Source organism: Electrophorus electricus, chromosome 12, assembly GCF_013358815.1.
Source record: "Electrophorus electricus isolate fEleEle1 chromosome 12, fEleEle1.pri, whole genome shotgun sequence".
Lineage (NCBI taxonomy): Eukaryota > Metazoa > Chordata > Actinopteri > Gymnotiformes > Gymnotidae > Electrophorus > Electrophorus electricus.
Window position 1 is genome coordinate 7127087 of NC_049546.1, and position 11060 is coordinate 7138146.

Genomic DNA, 11060 nt, shown 5'->3' on the forward strand with positions numbered 1-11060 from the left:
GAGGTGAAGCAGAGACAGCAGCCAGGATGGAATGGGTGGAGAAGTGTCAGGAGTGATGCGCGACAGAAGGGTACCAGCGGCAGGGAAAGGGAAGGTTCACAAGATGGTAGTGAAACCAGCTATCTTGTATAGTTTACAGGACTTTGGCATGAATGAAAAGACAGGAGGTGGAACTGGAAGTGGCAGAGATGAGGATGCTAATATTTGGGAGAAGGATGCTAAACATAGAACCACCAGGAAAGAAGAAACGAGGGAGGTCATAGAGGAGGCTCTGGGATATGGTGCAGGAGGACATGCAGGCAGTGGACATGGCGGAGGAAGATGCAGAAGACAAGACATAGAATCAGATCATCCGCCGTGGCAACCGCGAATGGCAACAGCCAAACGAGGGAAGGTGGCAATTCTAGGAAGATTTTAGATTTGCTATTGTCCAATCTTTCTAAAATAATTGCTTTAGTAATTGTTAATAATTGCTCTAAAATGATTTTGTATTTCTCAATTTAAGTTTTAGCACTGATGCATTTATGACAGTGTCTCGATTAAGGGTATTTTTGAACTCTAATTGAAGGATACATTTCTGATACTTTTCTTATTAGACATCAAAAGCATTTTACTTAATGTAATTATGCATGAATACATACATACATACAAACATATATATATATATATATATATGTGTGTGTGTGTGTGTGTGTGTGTGTGTGTGTGTGTGTGTGTTTTGCTTGTGTGCATGTAGTTTAGTGTGTTTGGGTTTGCTACAGCCACCAGCTGGCAAGGTCAACATTCACCATTTAATCTCTCCTTCTGTCTCTGTCTTTGTATGTACCCCCCCCCCCCCCCCGTCAACCAGTCTCCCTGTCATCCATTTTAACTACAGTGCATCTCTGTCTGTCTCCTGCTTTTAAATTCTCCTCTAGCCATCCGGTTATTCGTAATATTGCATCACAATAATAGTTCTTTTTCCCACATCTATTTCAAACAGTGTGCATCATCAATTATTTCATCCTGTTAAACTACTGTGCTAAATCACTGAACTAAAAATATTTGTATTTATTTTGAGTTGATCAGTCTAGGAATTAAAAGGACAGTTACTGTGAGAAGAAATCTCATGGCTAAGAAGGTGCCATTTTGTGTCTTTCACCACTAAAAAAACCTGAAGCTCTATTAAATGCATCAGCCAATGCGGAGAGTTCAACCTGAGCTGATCAACAAGCCAAAATAACATGTTACTGCTAGCTGGGACATGAGATAGTACAGACATGAACGCTTGCTTTCTGGACGGTAAGATGAATTTCTTCTTGTTCCCAAGTATGTACCACTAAATACATACTAAAGAAAAATGTACTACCCTGCTGCTACCATGCTATTCCAAAAATGATGAAATCAGTTCAGGTAAATAAATTTATGCTTGAACTTAGTACATGTTTGTACAGAATTGATCTGCTGAACAGTGCATTGTAAAACAATGTAAAACCAATATCCACAATTCAGGGGATTGCATTCACACATCTCTGTTAAGCCATCTTTGGGATGTTCATTAAAGACAAGAGAAAGAAGGCTCATTATGACAAGGAGACCCACACAGGCAACCGCTGTTAGCTGGGTGTGACTGGTGCTACCCACACATGCTCACTTGCCTGTTACAGTATGGCCAGGGCAAGTGTGAAGATCAGAGTGTTAATACTTATAAAGACTTGTGATTCCCGCTCTCTCTCTCTCTCTCTCTCTCTCTCTCTCTCTCTCTCTCTCTCTCTCTCTCTCTCTCTCTCTCTCTGCTTCTCATCAGGCTGGTGGATTTAATTACATAGATAAGTCTACATGTCAGACATGCTTATTCTTACTCTTGATAATAATTATTCCTGGCTGGTTAATTATGAGACATGCAACATGTCTGTGCTGTCTGGTGCAGCGTAGCAGGCTCGGGTGGGTATTGCTTGTCCTTATCCACTCAGCTCAGGATTTCAGTTTTTCTTTTCAGTTTCTCCTTGTCAGGTGGAGTGTGACATCTTTATCATTATATGTCAAATGTTAGGCAAGAGGATGGCAGCTTACTGATTGTAATCATGTGTAAATGTCACAGCTTGGAAACAGAACACACTAATATACTTTTGGCTGTCACACACACACACACACACACACACACACACACACACACACACACACACACACACACACACACACACACACACACACACACACACACACACACACACACACACACACACACACAGATGGTCCACTGGTAAGCACAGAGATTACCTGCAGTTGTAAAGGCAGAAGAGGTCTGGGAGGCACAAAGCTGAGAGGGTAAACCAGATCTGTAAAATTTATTTTTCTTATTTCAGCAAAGTCAGCAGTCTGGGGGACTTGAGTGTGCTTGCATGTGCTTGCACACATACCCAACACACACACACATACACACTATTTGGAACAATTTTACTCAAACACATGCACATGTGTCTCACACACACACACGCACACACACTATTATGCACAATTTCTCTCTCACTCACACACACAATTATATACACTATTAGAAACAATTTCTCTCTCTCTCTCTCTCTCTCACACACACACACACACACACAGAGAGTTCCACACTATTTGGCACCATTTCACATAAACACACACACACACACACACACACACACACACACAGTAACCAATGTTGCCCTCAAACATGCACATGCGAATATTAAGCACACCCAGACCATGCAGTCTAACAGCATGATGGGGGATTCCAGCAGAAGCTTTATCGAGGCCAAGGAGTCACTTCCTTTGTTTTGTCTCCTTCCGCTATTGTTACTAATTTGTCTGACCTTTTGATGTGCCATTACTGTCATTGCGCCTCGTAAGAATAATGTGGGACTGAGGGCAGGGCTATTTAAACCAGGAACAGCTCTCATTCCCTCATGTTTCAATTAGGTTCGCACAGACCGCAGAATTATGGATGCGACAATGAATGTAGACTTATATTGTATCACAAGCAGAATTTTGGATGTGTTCAAAGTTCAAAGGTGATGGGTTATTCTCTGATATGAATAGTATAATAAGTGCCATTGACAAGTCCCAGTACATATATGAAGGCATACAGGCACACAGCACACATATGCACAGAAAGCTCTGATGGTCGCTGAGGACATTATCATTCTGTCAGTACACACTAGTGCACGGTCTCTGAGCTGTGATCGGAGCCTGTTCCGAATGACCACTTTCCCCTCCCCAACACCGAGCAACCTCCCCTCCCCCTGCAAACACAAATGTCAGCCAGCCCATCCGGCCATCCCACACAAAACGCCCCGGTATGCCCCTGCTCTCTCAGCCCTGCCCCTAACCAGCCTTGCCCTGGTTACAGGAGAGGCTCTCTCCTCTTTTCCACTTTGTCCCTCTCAAGCTGAGTGCCAAGCTGCCCTAAGGGGAAAAATAGGGCCATCTTCTTTTCCATCTCTCTACATTCCAGCTGTGGAAGTTGACCCACACCCCAGCACACCTTCACCTTCAGCCCCCATTCCATTACATGCATCCCCAGTCGGTTGGACTCCTTTCCATTTTGCATCAAAACTCTACACACAAATAACAGTAATGAATAGTACTTTCTACACACCAACCATACACTCGTGTGATAAATGAAAAGCACTATTAGTGTGTAGAGCACAGCAGTCTGTTGTAAAGGTCTGTCATAGTACTCTCACATACATTTATTTTCAGAAATATACTGGTAATAATTAATTAATTTAATTTATACACTATAAGTTAAAACACAATTACAGGTACTCGACTAGTAATCAGAAGGTTGCCAGTTCAAGTTCCATCACTGCCAGGCTACCGCTCTAGGGCCTCAGCGAGGCCCTTAACCCTCAATTGCTCAAGTTGTGTTCAGTCAGAATTGTAACTTGCCTTGGATAAAAGCATCAGCTAAATGTAAATGATGTATATACTGTAATAGAAGATAGCAAAAATAGGCTTCTTATTGAAATCCTGTCTTCTATTTGGGTCTGCCTCCAATATTTCATAGACATGACAGGTGATGTTTACCCTGGCCAGACAGCAGGGCGAATACCGTCTGGGGTTACATGTCTACGTGTGCACGTTCTCCCTTCAAGCCAGCACAGACCTCCTCCATCACCTAGAGAAGGGATGTGCATCGGTGGGGCTGGTAACCATAGACTGTCCAACACCATGCTGAAAAGAACTCTTCAACAGGGTTGAAGAATAGAGAGTATGGCAGCAGGTGCCAAAAAAGGTCAATGAACCAGACACACACCACAGCCTCTGGTTCATTGATCAAACGCACACCATAGCCTCTGGTTCACTGATCAGACGCACACCACAGCCTCTGGTTCATTAAACTGGTGGATACTTCTAGTATCCCATATGACAACAAACCTGGACTTCTCCGGTCCATTCCCTTGGTGAATGGGAATAAGTATACTGTGCATTGTGTTGAGGAAGGTGATAATGCGGGAAGCGTTGTAGGGACCAAGAGTGGCACGATGATGAATGACACCCTTCTGCGTAATGGATACACATATTGGGATATTGAGATCCAAGCTGCCCACAGACACTGACAATAGCACTTGCTGATACCTGCTAAAGTCTAGTGGCTCAGATTAAGCTGGCCCCTTTGCCCAGCCTTCTGGAAACCCAACCCATGATCAATCATATGGTAAATAACTCAATAACTGTCACAAGTACCAGTCTTTGTGTCTTAAAAAATCTTTAAAAACAAAAAAACAACAACAACAGTAAGCAGTTCTCTCACCACTTCCCCTGTGTTCTCAATCTCTCACTGTTAGAGTCATACACAGCTCATGTAACCACTCTGGCCTTCATCCAATTTAAACATGGCGATAGAGAACAAAGTCATGAAGCTAGCAGATTAGGTAATGTGTGTCAAGTGTATCTAGGTGCAGCTTTAGTCTTTTGTACCATAATAAATAGTGACATTTATCTGACGCTGTTATGCAAAGCGACTTACAATTATAACTTGAGGGTTAGGGGGTCTTGCTCAGGGGCCCAACAGTGGCAGCTTGGCAGTGGTGGGACTTAAACCAGCAACCTTCTGATTACAAGTCAAGTACCTTAACCACTGAGCTACCACGTCAAATGCCCATGTCACTGCCCATGTCAAACATCCTCATGTCAAAAGAGTCTTTGACCAGCTAGTCTCGGACCAGCTCTTACATTTGCATGTTTAGCATTTAGCAGATGCTCTTATCCAGTGCGGCTTACAAAAGTGCTTTGTCGTCTACTCATAAAATGAATCCTAGCCAGTACAGTAGGTTAGAGTTCAAGATACCGTTGAAGTAGAATAGTGCTGAAATACAATGTTGATACTGCGAAGAAGTGCAAAACTAGCATAAGCTCAATATCGGATGATAAGTGCAATGACAAATAATCCCTTACAGTACATGCTAGCATTTCAGTTACTCACCAGTAGTATGAAGTTTCATAGGTGCAGTAAAAGTTAAAGAAATATGTAAATATTCCACAAATAGATATGTCTTCAGTCTGTGTTTGAAGACCGCAAGAGACTCTGCTGTCCTGACAGCCAGTGGAAGTTCGTTCCAGCATCTGGGAGCCAGGACAGAGAATAATATAGATGTTTGTCTTTCATGAGACTTGAAACATAGTGTTTCAAGCCAAATCATATCATTGTCATCATGTATGGAAGGGTAGGTCCATTTTTGGCTTTGTAGGTGAGCACCTGGGGTTTTAAATCTGATGTGGGCAGCTAATGGAAGCCAGTGAAGGGAATGCAGCAGTGTAGTGATGTGCGAACTTTGGAAGATTGAAGAGACATACTGCTGTGTGACTAGATCAGCTGTAGAGGTCTGATGGCCTGTAGTCTGTTTGTCCAAAGTTATGCCCAGGCCACAAGCAGCTTCAGACAATGATACAAGCTCTTAACTCTAAAATGTTAGCTGTATACAGGTCCAAATACCATGCATGTCCATAGACAATAATAATGCAATTTCTAATGCATCGCTTTTGTTGCTAGAGTGCATTTCATCTGGGCTTTTCCATTACAGATTAGGCTGACCCAGTGCATTCCTGTCAGGCCTCTGTCTGGCTCTCTGGCCCTCTCCAGGGCTGCTTCCTTAACCTCCCCATCATCACTCATCTGAGCTGCATCTCTGTCTGCTCTCCCCCTTCTTCTATCCATCCACCGATTCAGCCACTCATCCTTTAATCCATCAATTGCTCGTTTAATTTCTCCCCTTCTTCATTCATCACATGTTCACTGATGCACCTACCCACTCCCTCCTACCATACAGTTCTCTAAGTTAGTTTAAAGGATGCTTCATTCATCATTCCCATGACTGCCAGATGATCAATTCATTCATTCATCCATCCCTCTATCCATCCATCCCTCCTTCCCCCCATCCATCCATCCATCCATCCATCCATCCATCCATTCATGCCTCCTTTACGTCACTGTATTTTCAGTTATCTATACACCTCATGCCTCATTTCTCACCCCACCCCCTCCACCCATTCAGGAAGCAGCCTACCCACATCATTTACATTTGCATTTCCATTTTCAGCACTTAGCAGATGCTCTTACACAGAACAACTTACAAAAGTACTTTGCCGTCTACTCATACAATGTATCCTGACGGGCAACAGTAGGTTAGAATTAAACATACCATTGTGCAAGAATACCGCTAAGTACAGAAATCAATGCGGAATCCTAGAAATACAAAATGAACACAAGCACTGTATTAAACAACAATAAGTGCAATACCAAACAATAAATGCTACAAGGGTTCAGATAAATCAGTAATAGCAGGAGATTTCCATAGGTGCAGGACTAGTCATTTAAATGCTCCACAAACAGATGAGTCTTCGGTCTGCGTTTGAAGACTGCAAGGGACTCTGCTTGCATCACACCTCTCTCGTCCACCCTCCCCCGTTTATCACCTATGCCTATGCTCCTTCTCTCCTACATGCACAGCAGACACCACACCGCATTCCCTCCTCTTACCCACGCCTCTGTCCCATGGGACGGGCGTATAGCAAGAGGGAGGAGGAGTAAATGAATAAGTCATCATGACTGACATGGTCGGCCACGGCGTCTGGGGGTCTGCCATGGCCTTGCTGTCTTTTTTCACCTCTCTCTTCATTCTTTCCTTATGTATGTGTCTCGTTCTCTCTACGTCTTGCAACAGTAATAAGCTCACTGACGTCTGTGCTCCCGGCCTCCAGTCCTTGAGGCATCAGTGTCTGGAATGTAAGGCTGTGGTCCTAATACATTGAACTCCAAGGTTTCTTCCCGAATTCTTATTCCACTGTACTCATGATTTAATTTGTCAAGAATATTCAGTCAAAGTGTTTCCTGCTTCTTTAGTTCTGCTATTGCTTGTATGAATTCATGGTTGTTAAACTCTGCCTAATCATAAGATAATTCTTGTTATTATTCAAGTTCGATGTTTTGAAAATAAGATCACTGAGAATATTCGTACCTATTTGGATGTTTTGCCAGATCAGTATAGTGAGGCATATATTACAGATGATGGAGTTATTTTTTTAATCTTTTTAAAAAATCTTTTGTTCTTCTTTTGTTCTTCTTTTTATCTTTGAAAAAGACCTGCTAGATTTGGGAAGAATGATGATGATGCACAATCGAAAAGCACAAATATTTACTCGAATACCACTACGCATGAGTTGTGGCTTGTAATGTAATAATTAATGGAGAAAAAGTGAGAGAATCAGGGCCAAGAGCCCCGAAGCTAGCACTCCGCGTTCACCCGGTCGCCGGGTTCTCAAAGACAAGAACACGACTGCCGCTGGAACTCACCCGCGCGCACACACACACACACACACACACACACACACACACACACACACACACACGCGCACACGCACAAACACGCACACACACACACACACACACACACACACACACACACACACACACACACACACACACACACACACACATCACCCCAAGCGCAGCCAGTCGGGCTGCCGTCTCGCTCCGGCCGGACCTCCTGTGTGTGCCCTGGATGCTCGTTGGTAGGAGGGAGCGGAGTGAGCGGTCGTTCGCAGACTCCCGTGCGGCTGGGAGGCTGAGCCAGGAGGTTGAGGGTTGAGCATCGATCTGTTCTTTTGCTTGGATGGGAGAAGAGAGGACGTCCCCGCTGCAAAAACCGCTTCATCTGTCAGGTTCTGAACGCTGGACGTGTTTTCCCGGTGAGCACATTAATATATGCTCATTTAAACGCTGTATTGCGCCTCCCTGTTCTCATAAATCCTTTGGGATATTGATTAGAATGGCAGACGCTTATCACGAGGTTATTAATGCATGGATCGTTTAATTGCATTTCCAGGATTGGAAATTGTGCCCTTGTTTTAATTTTGACATATTCTACGTCATTGTCCTTGCGTTCATGTGACGGGTAGCATGCTATGTCTTAGCCAGCATTTGCTGTACCGGCAGTTTTTCGGACTGCTCGCGTTAAACGCAGCGTGTCAAAATGCGAAGGGCTCGGAACGTGCCGGAATGCTTTCTCCCTCAACGTGTTCAAGAAAGTCGTGCTAATTTATATGGGGAACGAGGCACTCTTGAAAAGATTCCAGGGTCTATTTAGAAAAGGAAGAAAGCCCCTGCCGTATTGACTGAGCCCAGTGTCCCCCAGCCATCCAGTTGTCATGGTTACTGCGCTGGGAGGCTGGAATAATATGGCTGCGGCTCAGCCTCAGCTGCCCCGAGCACTCGAGTGTTTTAACTCCGCGATGCTTAACACAGGGGCTCACTGTGTGTGAGAGACTCTCTCCGTGTCTCCCTCACACACACACACACACACACACACACACACACACACACACACACACACACACACACACACACAGCAACAGACACACACACAAGCAAACAGACACCAGACTGCATGCTGTTTAAAAGCAAAGCTCTAGATTAGGTGTTTTTTTGGAGTAGGTGCGCTGCAAAGGCCTTTAATTGCAGGTGGGTTGCAACTCGTCCCGGTTAAAGCACCTGCTTCCAGCGCGATCCAAATGATTACCGTTCTTCTATAACAGCCTTCAGCCAAATATCAGGTGTGTGCGGCTGCAGACCTGTCAGCCAGACCACAGGTGACGTGATCTAAAAGCGCCCATTGTTCAGTGTTTATTTTGCAATCCATTGTTGGTCTAAGTACCATGTGGTAGCTGCGTCCTCGTCAGTTAACTGAACCGAAATAAAGGCGTCAGACATCCAGACGCAGCAGCGCCAGACGAGACACTAGACGCTTAAACAGCCAATTTCTCATACCCCCCCCCCCCCCCCCCCCCTCCGTTTCGTGCTACCCACAAAGCGGCTGAAAGATGAGCCTAATAAAGATTTATTCCCAGGAATGATTTAAGTGAAGACGTAGTATGGAATACGATGACCATACAACGCGACGTCTATGACCTTGAAAGCGACAGAACAGGGTGATTTAGATCGCATTTACACGGCTCGGTAGTTCACACGCGGTTGTTAGACTCCTGATAGGACAGCATGAACAAACAAACCAAAAAAAAAAAAAGACGTTCAGCCTGAATGCAGTTCCTTTGCGCTAAAATACACTGCGCTACAATCATTTGTGCGCTGTCTATTGTAGTGGAAACTGTACACAGGCTATAGAACACACACGGCGAAGGATAACTGGATGACTGCGCTTTTTAGTGGGTTAAAAACGCGTGGAGGACCTGCGCAATGGTCGCGCGTGTGCGTGCTGTGTGGGTGGGTGGCTGCCGTCGTCTTGAGACTAAAAAAAGGGTTAGTGGGTCAAACCGACGACCAGAGCGCATATAGTGCGTGGTGGAGCTGTACTGACATGTGAGCGCACCGTATCTCATCATTTGCATCGTGGGATGGTGCTACCCGGACCTGAGTCTTATTGTAGTTCGGTTCTCTGCAGTACTGCACAGCCCATGCCAGCCTAAACATATTCTGCAGCTTCTGCTGATTTATCAGTAACACAGCCTCTCAGCAGGTCTAATTAGACTTGCGATGCAGCTTTCCTTGGCTAGTGGTGTAGCCTAGACGATAATCTCAGAGAGTGACCCCCATTTTAGAGAGGCTGCATATTCTGGTCCGTGCTGCTGTAGCAGTCCTATTTGTTGTACTGCTCTGAGACGTTTTTCTCTTGCTTTGTCTTGTTTGCCAGTAGGCGGTGCTAGTGGGTGAAATCAAACCGCAGCTGAGGAAGGGGAAGACATGGGAGTTTCTCTCAGTTTCCTGTTGACAAATAAACAGCACATAAATATACTAATTTATTGTATGCGCCGTTTCCAGTAGGCGGTGCTAGTGTAGTGGGAACAGCAGCCTTGCTCTAAATGTTATTAGATATATTTGATTATGGTGGAGATGATTAAATTGCTTTGGCAACGCTGTTCGAACTGAGTGAAATTTGAGTGTGTGTGTGTGTGTGTGTGTGTGTGTGTAAAGCAGGTTTTATGTGTGTCAGTACCACTATGTTTACAGTACTGTGAGAGTGATTGCCAGGTTGACTGACGGTAATTAAAGCAACTTGATCATTCTTAAGAGCTTACTGTTCTACTGACAACACTTCCACGCACACACACTCCCGCAAAGTAGTGGATGTGGTGGTCTTTACATTTCCCAGTTTAAGCATCTCTCTTTTGTGTGTTGTGCCAGAAAAGTGATTCTCTCTCTTTCTGTTCGCATCTTTCATTCACCCTCACACACTGAGGCAGTGTGGAGACTAATCTGCATAATTGATTTGTAGGGCTGGTTTGTGCTTGCGTGGTAGTACATGTTAGGTTTGCTGGATACTAACCAAGTGAGCTCTTGCCTTAGTAATGCTTCAAACAGGACTGCATGTGCGTTTAGTGTGCACAGGTGCGTGACTGTGTGTGTGGGAGTGGGGGTGGTGTGTGCATGTATGTGCACCCCCACCCCATGTACGTTTCATGTAAAGAGACCATTTGCTGTTAAAGTGGATTTTTGTACACATATGTATGTGTGTGTGAGGTTGCAACACGTTGGGCCTTAAATGTCAGATGAAGGAATTTTGTCTAATGGTAGAGAGCTTGATCATCTTATAAATTTG